This window comes from Lontra canadensis, unplaced genomic scaffold (assembly GCF_010015895.1).
Source record: "Lontra canadensis isolate GAN:19392208 unplaced genomic scaffold, GSC_riverotter_1.0 scaffold5, whole genome shotgun sequence".
NCBI classification, from domain to species: Eukaryota; Metazoa; Chordata; class Mammalia; order Carnivora; family Mustelidae; genus Lontra; species Lontra canadensis.
Genome location: NW_022630999.1, coordinates 33,032,155 through 33,044,342, shown reverse-complemented (window position 1 = coordinate 33,044,342; position 12,188 = coordinate 33,032,155). Strand labels below are relative to the sequence as shown.

At 39.3% G+C, this 12,188-nt stretch overlaps 1 non-coding gene across 1 annotated transcript; it reads right to left on the bottom strand.

Annotated features, from left to right (window-relative positions):
• Positions 1-1,563: 1,563 nt before the first annotated feature.
• Positions 1,564-1,666, bottom strand: LOC116864453. The gene has a single exon (XR_004382013.1). It is a non-coding gene; the product is annotated as a U6 spliceosomal RNA (small nuclear RNA).
• Positions 1,667-12,188: the final 10,522 nt, after the last annotated feature.

Here is a 12,188-nt window from a genome sequence, read left to right as displayed (position 1 = left end):
GGCAAAGCAGAATAAACATCTTAATCCAAGTCAAGACTGAGGCCAGCTGTCCAGGCTGTCTTGTGGCCACGACTCACAGTGCTGCTGCCTATGGCTTTCTCTACTTTATCCCTTGAAAGTGCCTCCTTCCTTCTCCTTCCCACGCAAGCAGCCAGTCCAGTGTATAAATTTGTGGGTTGGACTCTAATTGCTAGCTGTGCTGGGAAGCCTGCCTCCCTGTAATTCAGCCTTGACACAAATAGCTAGAAAGTTCACTTGCAAAGCCACAACTCCCACAGGAAGGCCCTTGGAGGTTCCCTTCTAGAGAGAGGATTTCTATTCCATTTAGGTCAACAGCTAGTTACCAAGCACCTATTTGGTACTTAGCACACCCTGTGAAAAATTAATCTGAAAAACAAATTTGACAGAATCATAAAGGCTTGGAGTTTCTAGGTATCTCATCATAGCTCTACCCTCACACAGGGCCCACCAGCCTCTACTTGGACCACTTCAGTGATGAAGACCTAGCTGCCTCTTCAAGCATTTTTAGAGAGCTTTAGTTGGTAGAAAATTCTTTCTGCTTCTCTAGGAGAGGCACCATAGCACAATGGTTAAGCCACATAGACCTGGGGTTTAATCCCATCTCAGTCACTTACGATCTTGAGCAAGTTGCTTTATCTATCTATGCCTCAATGTCCTTATCTATAAGGAGGGAATAATAATACTCATCACACACCATTGTTGTGTTAAAATAAACTATACTTGTGAAATATACTGCCCAGGTCCTGGTACAAGTTAAGTGCTTATTAAGCCAGTTCCGTCATGTAATCACGTTTGACCTTTAGCAAAGTTGTTAATTCAGACTCTAACTGAAATAATACCTACAACTTAGGGTTGTTAGGATGCATTTCTGATTAGAAACTTGCTAGTTTTAGGACATTGGGCAAATTATTTTAATCTTTAAAGCTAGAAATGTCTTTATCTGTAAATAGCAGTAGCAGTGCTTGCTACCTAAAGGAGTTTTGTGAGAAATAAAGTATATTAAGATACATATTAACTCTGTGCTTGGTAAACAGTAGACTTCATTAACATTCACTCTATCCATTTGTCCTGAGAGACCTCTCCCTCCCATGGTCTTTTGCCCACTATTTGGATCTACACAGACTAAGTCAAATCTTTCTACCAGTTGGATTCTTCACTCTAATGTTTCCCAGGTGTGTTCTTTCCTCTGGTGTATACTTCTCCAGTATCTCCAAAGCATTTCTTGCTTTTTACCATCCTGGGAATGTTTCCCAGATGACCTTTAGTTTGTCAAGGTTCTTTTCAAAATATGGTGTTTGGATTTAAATGTGAAATTCCAGGTGAAGACTGACCAGGCCAGAACAATTTGAAACCATTGTCTTCATTGTGTATGATGCTGAATTTCTTTGAATGCAACCAAAGGTTAAGTGGTCAGTTTATCATATTACTAATTCATATTGAACTTGTAGTCAACTTAAATCATAGAGTTGTTTTCATATTTAACTGCTGTTAAACCATGTCTCTCCTGTACCATACTCATGAAGTTTAACTTAAGAAGGAAAAAAAAACATGGAACACTTCACAAATTTATGTGTCATTCTTGCTCAGGAGCCATGCTAACCTTCTCTCTATCATTCCAATATCAGTTTATGTGCTGTTGAAGTATGTTTAATTTTTAATTCATAAAAAATACAAGATTTTTTTCTTCATCTCTGATAAAACTGGTTTCATTATTTTGACTCATTCTTCTTACCATTACTTTTAAAATAAGTCTGGATTTTGATATCCAGCATATTACCTACTTGCTCCATCCTCTGTTTACAAATTTAATCAGAATGTCCTTTATTTAATTTAATTAAATTGTTGGATAGGCCAAGTCAGAGCTCTGTAGGAAGAAAGAGTGCACCCCACCCCCAACCAGGTGGATTTTGATCAACATTATGAAGGTCTAATCAGTTAAATCCTAGAAACTGTCTGTATTGTAATACTATCCAGGTCTCAGTTCTTTTCCATTTTATATACTCCATGCTTATAAAATGATGAAATGAAGTTATCTCCCTCCTCTATGGCACAGGGGAAAACATATAGCTGAGAACAGGAATTCAAATCTTTGTTCTTTAACACACTTGTTGGATGTCATGTGAAAAACTACTTAAACTTACCCTTGATTTTCCCATATGCAAAAAAGACAACACTATTACATTCCTCACCTTTTATCATTACAACACTATTACATTCCGTACCATTTATCACCTTAAGAATGGTAATAATTAGAATAAATTCTCCATAAAATGCAGATATTGCTTATTTCAGTAACTGAACTGGAATACAGATTATCTTTGCATATGTTTTAAATATACAGTTAAAGAAAAGATGTTCAACGAAGTAAAGTAACACCAAAATTCAAACTCACATCTGTTTTGCTTAAAAATACATTATCTTTCCACAATGCTATGGTACCTGAGAATCTGTATAATACCTGAGGTATCTGTATAAAGTGCTTTGTATTATAAAATCTCAGATTGATATGAATTGTTATCACAATTCATTTTACCATTTAGAAAAGACAGTTAGGTTCATTTAGCATAATTTGTCCTCCATGAATGCAAGTGGCCTCTGGTAATTACAAATTCACCCTTTTATATACTCAAAAAACACCTTTTAATAATTTTTTTGCTAGTTTTTTTTTTAACTTTAGACACAATAAGTTTATAAATTATAGAATCATCCCATCTTTCTTAGAAAAACTGAAAATATTTAACCTTCTCAGGTTTCTGGTACTTCTCACATGGAGAAATATGCCATGTTATTTTGTGTGGGTTTTTGTTTTTGCCTACAAAATGGTTACATGTAAATGTGGGAAACTACACAATAGGTAAAGAGTTACATAAAATGTAGTAAGGTATTAAAATGAATGACAGAAATCGAGAATTGTCCTAGAGGGTCAAGAAAGTGATTAAGTGTGAGCTGCAGATATCAGCAAGGACCTCATGGTATGGACTGTAATTCTAGACTCCAAAAGATCAGTCCTTGATTTTTGAATTTTCCATAATGAAGCAAGGGAGCATTGATTGTGTTCCTTGAAGATTCCAGGAATCTGTTTTCACTGTCCTGTGCTTACTTGGGCTCCTTCTATCCGCACTGGTACCCAGTAGCAGTGTCAACTGTCAGAGCTAACTGGTTCACTCCTGTTGACCTGTTATCCATGAACCCAGATACACTTTGCTGAGAGAATCATCAGAAGAGCATGAGTGGAGACCTGTGTTGACTGAAAAGCAGGGGGAGTAGTTATTGCCCAGAATTCCTGAAAAAACAGAGTGACAACAAACCCGGGCACTTTTGCCCAAAGTCTGTAAGTTTTTAACTTATTTATATTACAAACATGTATTCAACACTTGATCTATACTGGTCACTGGACTAAATGTTGGAGATAAAAAGTCAAACTAAACATGTCTTCTAGGAAGTTTCTCATAGAAAATGAAAACTTAACTTCTTAGTTGAATTTTGAGGAGCCACCTGCTATTAGTTGGATGAAAATGTGAACAGAGTTAAGGTATACCAGAGAGTGGAAATAGGTAAGGGAAAGCAAGCAGAGAAGCATGAGATATCCTGTCAAATTTGGGAAACTGAAAATGCTTTTAGGTGACTAATAGTACAGTGACTATGAGGGAGTGATGGGGGCAAAACTAAAGGAGTAGTCAGGAGCCAGATGGTGAAGAATTCTGGATGCTAAGATTAGGAGTTTGAACTCTTAACCTGGAGGTTATGGTGACTCACAAAAGGAATTTAATCAGCAGAATGAAATAATTATAACTATGCTTTTAAAAAGATGGCTTTTATGAGAGGTATTTAGAGTAAATGGGAAAAGAACTGTTCTGAAACCCAGAAAGTCCAGTTAGGAGGCTGTGGCAGTAATCAGATTAGAAGCAATGGCTACTAACTAGAGCAGTGGCCATTAGTGGGAATCAAGTAGAGGGAAGAAATGCAAGTGATATTAAAGGAGGTAGAATTTGAGTCCTTGGCAGCAGCAAGAATGACATGGGAAGAAAGGGAAAATAGTAAAGAGTCTAAGGCAATTCTCATATTTCTTATATGGCTCACTGCATTGATTATTGTTCCTTTCATTGAAATAGGGCATGAAGTGGGAAGATGAATTTTGACGTGGTAAGATGATGAGTTTAGTCTTCAGTGTATTACGGTTTGAGTCTACAGGATTTCTAAGGGAATATTCTGTCTATCTATCTATCTATCTATCTATCATCTATCATGTTATGTTAGTCACCATAAAGTACATCATTAGTTTTTGATGTAGTATTCCATGACCCATTGTTTGCATATAACCCCCAGTGCTCCGTGCAATACATACCCTCCTTAAAACCTATCACTGGGCTAACTCAACCCCCAACCCCCTTCCCTCTAAAAACCTCAGTTTGTTTCTTGGAGTCCATAGTCTCTCACAGTTTGTCTCCCTCTTCATCCCCCCCTTCTTCATTTTTTCCTTCTTCTCCTAATGTCCTCCATACATTTCCTTATGTTCCACAAATAAGTGAAGCCATATGATGATTGTCTTTATCTGCTTGATTTATTTCACTTAGCATAATCTCCTTTAGTCCCATCCATGCCGATGCAAAAGTTGAGTATTCATCCTTTCTGATAGCTGAGTAATATTCCATTGTATATATGGACCACATCTTCTTTATCCATTCATCTGTTGAAGGACATCTCAGCTCTTGCCATAGTTTGGCTATTGTGGATATTGCTGTTATGAACACTGGGGATACATATGGCCCTTCTTTTCACTACATCGTATCTTCAGGGTAAATACCCAGTCATGCAATTGCTGGGTCATAGGGTATCTCTATTTTTAATTTTTTGAGGAATCTCCACACTGTTTTCCAAAGTGGCTCTACCAACTTGCATTCCCACCAACAGTGTAAAAGGTTTCCTTTCTCCACAACCTCTCCAACATTTGTTGTTTCTTCCCTTGTCAATTTTTGCCATTCTAACTTGTTTAAGATGGTATCTCAGTGTGGTTTTGATTTGAATTTCCCTGATGGCTAATGATGATGTGTCTGGTTTTTTTTGTTGTTGTTGTTTTGTTTTTCGTTTGTGTGTGTGTGTGTATGTGTGTATATATATATATATATATATATATATATATATATATATATATATGTTAGCCATTTGTATGTCTTCTTTTGAGAAGTGTCTGTTCATGGCTTCTGCCCTTTTTTTTTTTTTTTACATGATTATTTGGTTTTTGGATGTTGAATTTGAGAAGTCCTTTGTAGATCTTGGATATCAGCCTTTTGTCTGTAGTGTCATTTGCAAATATCTTCTCCCATTCCATGGGTTGCCTCTTTGTTTTGTTGACTATTTCCTTTGTTGTGCAGAAGCTTTATATCTTGAAGTCCCAAAAGTTCATTCTTACTTTTGATTTCCTTGCTTTTAGAGATGTGTCTTGAAAGAAGTTGCTGTGGCTGATGTTGAAGAGGTTGCTGCCTATGTTCTTCTCTAGGATTTTAATGGATTCCTGTCTCACATTGAGGTCTTTCATCCATTTTGAGTTTATCTTTGTGTATGGTATAAGAGAACGGTCCAGTTTCATTCTTCTGCATGTAGCTGTCCAATTTTACCAGCACCACTTATTGAAGAGACTTTTTTCCACTGTGTATTTTTTTCCTGCTTTGTCAAATATTAGTTGACCACATAGTTGAGGGTCCATATCTGGGCTCTCTACTCTGTTCCATTCATTGGTCTATGTGTCTGTTTTTGTGCCAGTACCATGTTCTCTTGGTGATCACAGCTTTGTAATATAGCTTAAAATCAGGCAACGTGATGCCACCAGTTTTGTTTTTCTTTTACAACATTTCTTTGGTGATCCAGGGTCTTTTCTGGTTCCATATAAATTTTAGGATTGTTTATTCCAGCACCTTGAAAAATGCTGGTGGTATTTTGCTCAGGATGGCGTTGAAAGTATAGATTGCCCTGGGCAGCATAGACATTGTGACAATGTTTATTCTTCTGATCAATGAGCATGCCATGTTTTTCCATCTTTTTGAGTCTTCTTCAATTTCTTTCATGACTGTTCTGTAGTTCCTAGAGTATTGATCCTTTACCTCTTGGTTAGGTTTATTCCAAGGTATTTTTTGGGTTTGGGAGCTATTGTAAATGGAATCGATTCTCTAATTTCTTTTTCTACAGTTACATTGCTGGTGTATAAGAAAGCAACTGATTTCTGTGCATTGATTTTGTATCCTGCCACATTACTGAATTGCTGTATGAGTTCTAGTAATTTGGGGGTGGAGCTTTTGGGTTTTCCACATAAAGGATCATGTCATCTATGAGGAGAGAGAGTTTGACTTCTTCTTTGCCAGTTTGAATACCTTTTATTTCTTTTTGTTGTCTGATTGCTGTCGCTAGGAACTCTGGTACTATGTTGAACAATAGTGGTGAGAGTGGGCATCCTTGTTGCGTTCCTGATCTTAAGCGAAAGGCTCTCAGCTTTTCCCTATTGAGAATGATATTCACTGTAGATTTTTCATAGATGGAGTTTATGGAGTTTATCTATCCCTTTACTCTGAAGAGTTTTAATCAGGAAAGGATGCTATATTTTGTCAAATGCTTCTTCTTTACTAATTGAGAGGACCATGTGGTTCTTGTCTCTTATTTATGTATTCTATCACATTGATTGATTTGCAAATGTTGAACCGCCCTTGCATCCCAGGGATAAATCCCACCTGGTCATGGTGGATAATCCTTTTAATGTACTGTTGGATCCTAATAGCTAGGATCTTGTTGAGAATCTTGGCATCCACATTCATCAGAGATATTGGTCTGAAAGTCTCCTTTTTGATGGGGTCTTTGCCAGATTTGTGGATCAAGGTAATGTTAGCCTTGTAGAATAAGTCTGGAAGTTTTCCTTCTGTTTGTATTTTTTGAAACCTCTTCAGAAGAATAGGTATTATTTCTTCTTTGAATGTTTGGTAGAATTCCCCAGGGAATCCATCAGGTCCTGGACTCTTGTTTTTTGTGAAGTTTTTGATCACTGCTTCAATCTTGTTCTGGTTATTGGTCTATTAAGGTTGTCAATTTCTTCCTGTTTAAGTTTTGGTTATTTATGGATTTCCAGGAATGCATCTGTTTCTTCCAGGTTGCTTAATCTATTGGCTGTTAATTATATTTCTGATAATAGTTTCTATTTCCTTGGTGTTAGTCGTGATCTCACCCCTTTCATTAATAATTTTATTAATTTAGGTCCTTTCTCTTTTCTTTTGGATAAGCCTGGCTAGTGGTTTATTGGTCTTATTCTTTCAAAGAACTAGCTTTGTGTTTCATTGATGTGTTCTACTGTATTTCTGGTTTCTAATTCATTGATCTCTGCTCTAATCTTAACTATTTCCCTTCTTGTTTGTGATTTAGGCTTAATTTGTTGTTGATTCTCCAGTTCTTTGAGGTGTAAAGAGAGTTTGTGTATTTGGGATAGTCCCATTTTCTTGAGTGAGGCTTGGATGGCTATGTATTTCTCCCTTAGGACCATCTTTGCTGTATCCCATAGGTTTTGGACTGATGTGTTTTCCTTCTCATTAGTTTCCATGAATTGCTTAAGTTCTTCTTTGATTCCTGGTTGACCCAAACATTCCTGAGCAGGATAGTCTTTAGCTTCCAAGTGTTTGAATTTCTTCCAAACTTTTTCTTGTGATTGAGTTCCAGTTTTAAAGCACTGTAGTCTGAGAATACTCAGGGAATAATCTCAATCTTTTGGTATCAGTTGAGACCTGATTTGTGACCTGGTATGTGGTCTATTCTGGAGAAAGTTCCATGTGCACTCAAGAAAAATGAGTATTCTGTTGTTTTAGGGTGGAATGTTCTGTATATATCTATGAGATCCATCTGGTCCAGTGTGCCATTCAAAGCTCTTATTTCTTTGTTGATTTTCTGCTTAGATGAACTTTCTGTTGCTAAGAGTGGGGTGTTGAGGTCTCCTACTATTAATATATTATTATCAGTATGTCTTCTTTATTTTGGTTAACAATTAGCTTATGTAGTTGGCCACTCCCATGTTGGGGGCATAGATATTTACAATTGTTAGATCTTCTTCTTGGGTAGACCCTGTAAGAATGTTATAGTGCTCTTCTGTAGCTGTAACTATAGTCTTCAGCTTAAAATCTAATTTGTCTAATATAAGAATTGCTGCCCCAGCTTTCTTTTGAGGTCCATTGGCATGAACAATAATTCTCCATCCCTTCACTTTCAGTCTGGATGTATCTTTAGGTTCAAAATGAGTCTCTTGTAGACAGCATATGGATGGGTCCTGTCTTTTTATCCAATCTGCAACCCTGTGCCATTTTATGGGAGCATTTAGGCTATTCACATTGAGAATGATTTTTGAAAGATATGATTTTATTGTCATCATGTTGCCTGTGAAGTCTTCGTTTCTATAGATTGTATCTGCAAATTTCTGTTCTATATCACTCTTAGGGTCTTTCTTTTTTTATAGAATCCCCTCTTAATATTTCTTGCAGGGCCGGCTTAGTGGTCACATATTCTTTCAGTTTCTGCCAGTCCTGAAAACTCTTTCTCTCTCCATCCATTCTGAATGACAGCCTTGCCAGATAAAGAATTCTTGGCTGCATGTTCTTCTTATTTAGTACCCTGAATATGTCTTGCCAGCCCTTTCTGGCTTGCCAGGTCTCTATGGACAGGTCTGATGTTATTCTGACATTCTTCCCTCTGTATATAAGGAATCTCTTCCCCCTAACTGCCTTTAAGATGGTTTCCTTGATTCTAAGATTTGTGAGTTTGACTAGTACATGCTGAGGCATTGATCGCTTCTCCTTGATTTGGGGAGGGGTCCTCTCTGCTTCTACGACACGAATACTTGTTTCATTCCCCAGATTAGGGAATTTCTCAGCTATGATTCGCTCAAATGTGTCTTCTAGTCCTCTCTCTCTCTCTCTCTCTCTCTCTCCATCCCCTCAGGGATCCCAATAATTCTGACATTGGAATGTTTCATGGCGTCATTTATTTCTCTAAGTCTGTTTTCATGGATTTTAAGCTGTTTGTTCTAACCCTCTTCCTGTTCCTTCTTTTCTATCAATTTGTCTTCTAGATCACTAATTCATTCTTCTACCTCATTTACCCTAGCTGTTAGAGTATCTAGATTAGATTGGATCTAAATGATGGCATTTTTAAGTTCCACCAGATCAGCTCCCATTTCTGCCCTTAGGGAATCTATGTTGCTATTAACGAGTTTTCTCCATCCTAGCTATCATCTTCATAACTGTTACCCTGAAGTCTATTTCTGACATATTGTGTATATCCATATCCATTAGTTCTGTGGCAGAGGTCACAATCTATGAGTCTTTCCTATTTTGGGGGTTCCTCCTCTTAGTCATTCTGTTGAGGGGTAGTTGAGGGAATATACAGAGTCCAAATTATTGCCCAGAACCCAAGCAAGATGTATCTGTTTTATAGGGACCTTAGGATTGTTGGCCCTTGTTCTTCTTGACTGTCTTCTGGGGTAGGAGCCTGTGGCACTGTTACTCAGGTAACCCTGTTGGGGCAGAGTTGCTGTACCCCTGTTGTGGGGGGGTGGTCAGTGAGAACTGGTTTGGGGGGCTTTTGTTCTCTGGTGACTTTCCCTGGTGGCTTTCCTTGTCTCTTCTGAGAGTCAGAGTGGAAGTGACCATATCCAAACCTCTGTCTCAGAACAGAGAGATCACAGTCTGCCCCTCAGTGAGCTCTCCAGGCCACACTGTCTCCATTTCTGTCTGTGCTGCTAAAAACTGCAGCATCCTGGATTATGCACCCAACAGCAGCACTCCCACCCCTCGCTTCCAGGTCCAAGCACATTTCTTCCCTTTGTGCTTCTAAAACTGCCAGCCACCCCCAGTTCACACATGTGCCCCTGCAGCTCCAGGTTTCAATTTGGGGAGCTGCCCTAAAGTCCTTTCTCCACTGATACCAGTCTGCGAGTCTGTGCCCGGTCCCCAGCACATGTGGCTTTTGCACTCCCAATGGCACAAGATCCCAGAGGCTCCCTACCCTTTCTGTTCATCTTCTGATATCTTCTTGTAGAATCATGGCTCCCCACTTCATACCTCTGAGACCAACCACCTGAGAGATCTGTTTGTATAGATCTAGATATCTTCTTACAGCACAGGCTGATTTCGTTGGTGTTCAGAATGGTCTGGTAGATATCCAGCTCAATTCAGAGGACTGGTTGCAATAGGGTCCCCTACTCCTCCACCATCTTTGTGACTCTCCCCAGGGGAGTATTTTAGTTGGCAGTTTTATTTAAGAGTCTGAAATTCATTTGAAAGAACAGAGCAAAGAGAGATTCATTGGTGTATAAAAATGGTGGCTTGAAACCATGGATTGACATGGAAAGAGGAGATACCAATATTAATTATTTTGGAAGGTCTGTCCAAAACATATTTTTTCTCTAATAATTCTCCCAAACCTGATCCATAGGTGGACATGTTTGAATAGTGTGACCTTGACATACTGTCCTAATTGTCATAGCTAGTTGATCCAAACTGGACAAATTAGAATATATCAGCTAGAGGATCTGACATTGAAACATCCTTGCACAATATCTCTGTAAGTTATTTGGCTTTGGAAATGTAAATTCAAGAAGTCGGGGACAACCATATTTGGCTATGAAAAAGCTAAACAAATTAAGTCGAGAGTAATGGAGGCAAGCCTGGGAGATAAGAGAGAGAAAAACTCCAAATTACCTAATAGTTTTTGAGACTGTGACAGCCCTTCACTAAGCCTTGGTTCCTTGGGAAATACCCCCCAAAATTCTTCCATTAAATCCCAATCCACCCCCTCAAACATACCATTTTCCGCCTTAATCTTGTATAGGATGAAAATGTTATTTACAAGCAGAAGGAGAATTAGAATATAACTGATTTGAAAGCCTTAATAAAAGTATGAATCCAGGCAGTAAGTAGTAATAACTGCTAACAAAACAAAAACTAAGCAAATATTATGTGTCTCCTAGGTGGAACTGGACAACATCTCCTATGGTGAAATACTCCCAGAAGATCAAACTTGAGTCTGATCAAGTCTCTAAATCTAACTAACAGTTTACAGGAAACACAGGGTCCAGGGGAGCATGTTAAACTTTACCATGGGCGGGGGGGGGAGGAGTCAAGATGGCGGAGAAGTAGCAGGCTGAGACTACTTCAGGTAGCGGGAGATCAGCTAGATAGCTTATCTAAAGATTGCAAACACCTACAAATCCAACGGGAGATCAAGGAGAAGAAGAACAGCAATTCTAGAAACAGAAAATCAACCACTTTCTGGAAGGTAGGACTGGCGGAGAAGTGAATCCAAAGCGACGGGAAGATAGACCGCGGGGGGAGGGGCCGCTCCCGGCAAGCAGCAAAGCCATGGAGCACAAAATCAGGACTCTTAAAAGTCTGTTCCGCTTAAGTACACCGCTCCAGAGGCTTAACCGGGGTGAAGTGCACGCGGGGTCAGCGTGGCCTCAGGTTCCCGCAGGGTCACAGAAGGATCGGGGGTGTCTGAGTGTCGCAGAGCTTACAGGTATTAGAACGGGGAATCCGGCTACAGAGACAGAGCTGAGGAGTGAGCTCTAAGCTCGGGTTTACCTTGAACCGCTCGCAGGCTTGGTCAGCTCGGAGCGCGGCCGGAGGCCAGGGTGACGGGAGCAATTGGGCGCTGTTCTCTGAGGGCGCACTGAGGAGTGGGGCCCCAGACTCTTGGCTCTTTTGGGCCGGAGACTGGGAGGCCGCCATCTTCATTCCCATCCTCCGGAACTCTACGGAAAGCTCTCAGGGAACAAAAGCTCCCGAAAGCAAACCCGAGCAGATTACTCAGCCCGGCCCCTGGTAAGGGCGGTGCAACTCCGCCTGGGGCAAAGACACTTGAGAATCACTACAACAAGCCCCTCCCCCAGAAGATCAACAAGAAACCCAGCCAGGACCAAGTTCACCTACCAAGGAGTGCAGTTTCAATACCAAGGAGAGCAGCGGAATTCCAGAGGAGGAGAAAGCAAAGCACGGAACTCATGGCTTTCTCCCCATGATTCTTTAGCCTTGCAGTTAATTTAATTTTTTTTTTCTTTTTCAATTTTTTTTCTCTTCTTCTGCTAAATTTTTTTAACTTTTACCCTTTTCTTTTTTAACGTTTTTTAACTAGTTTATCTAATATAT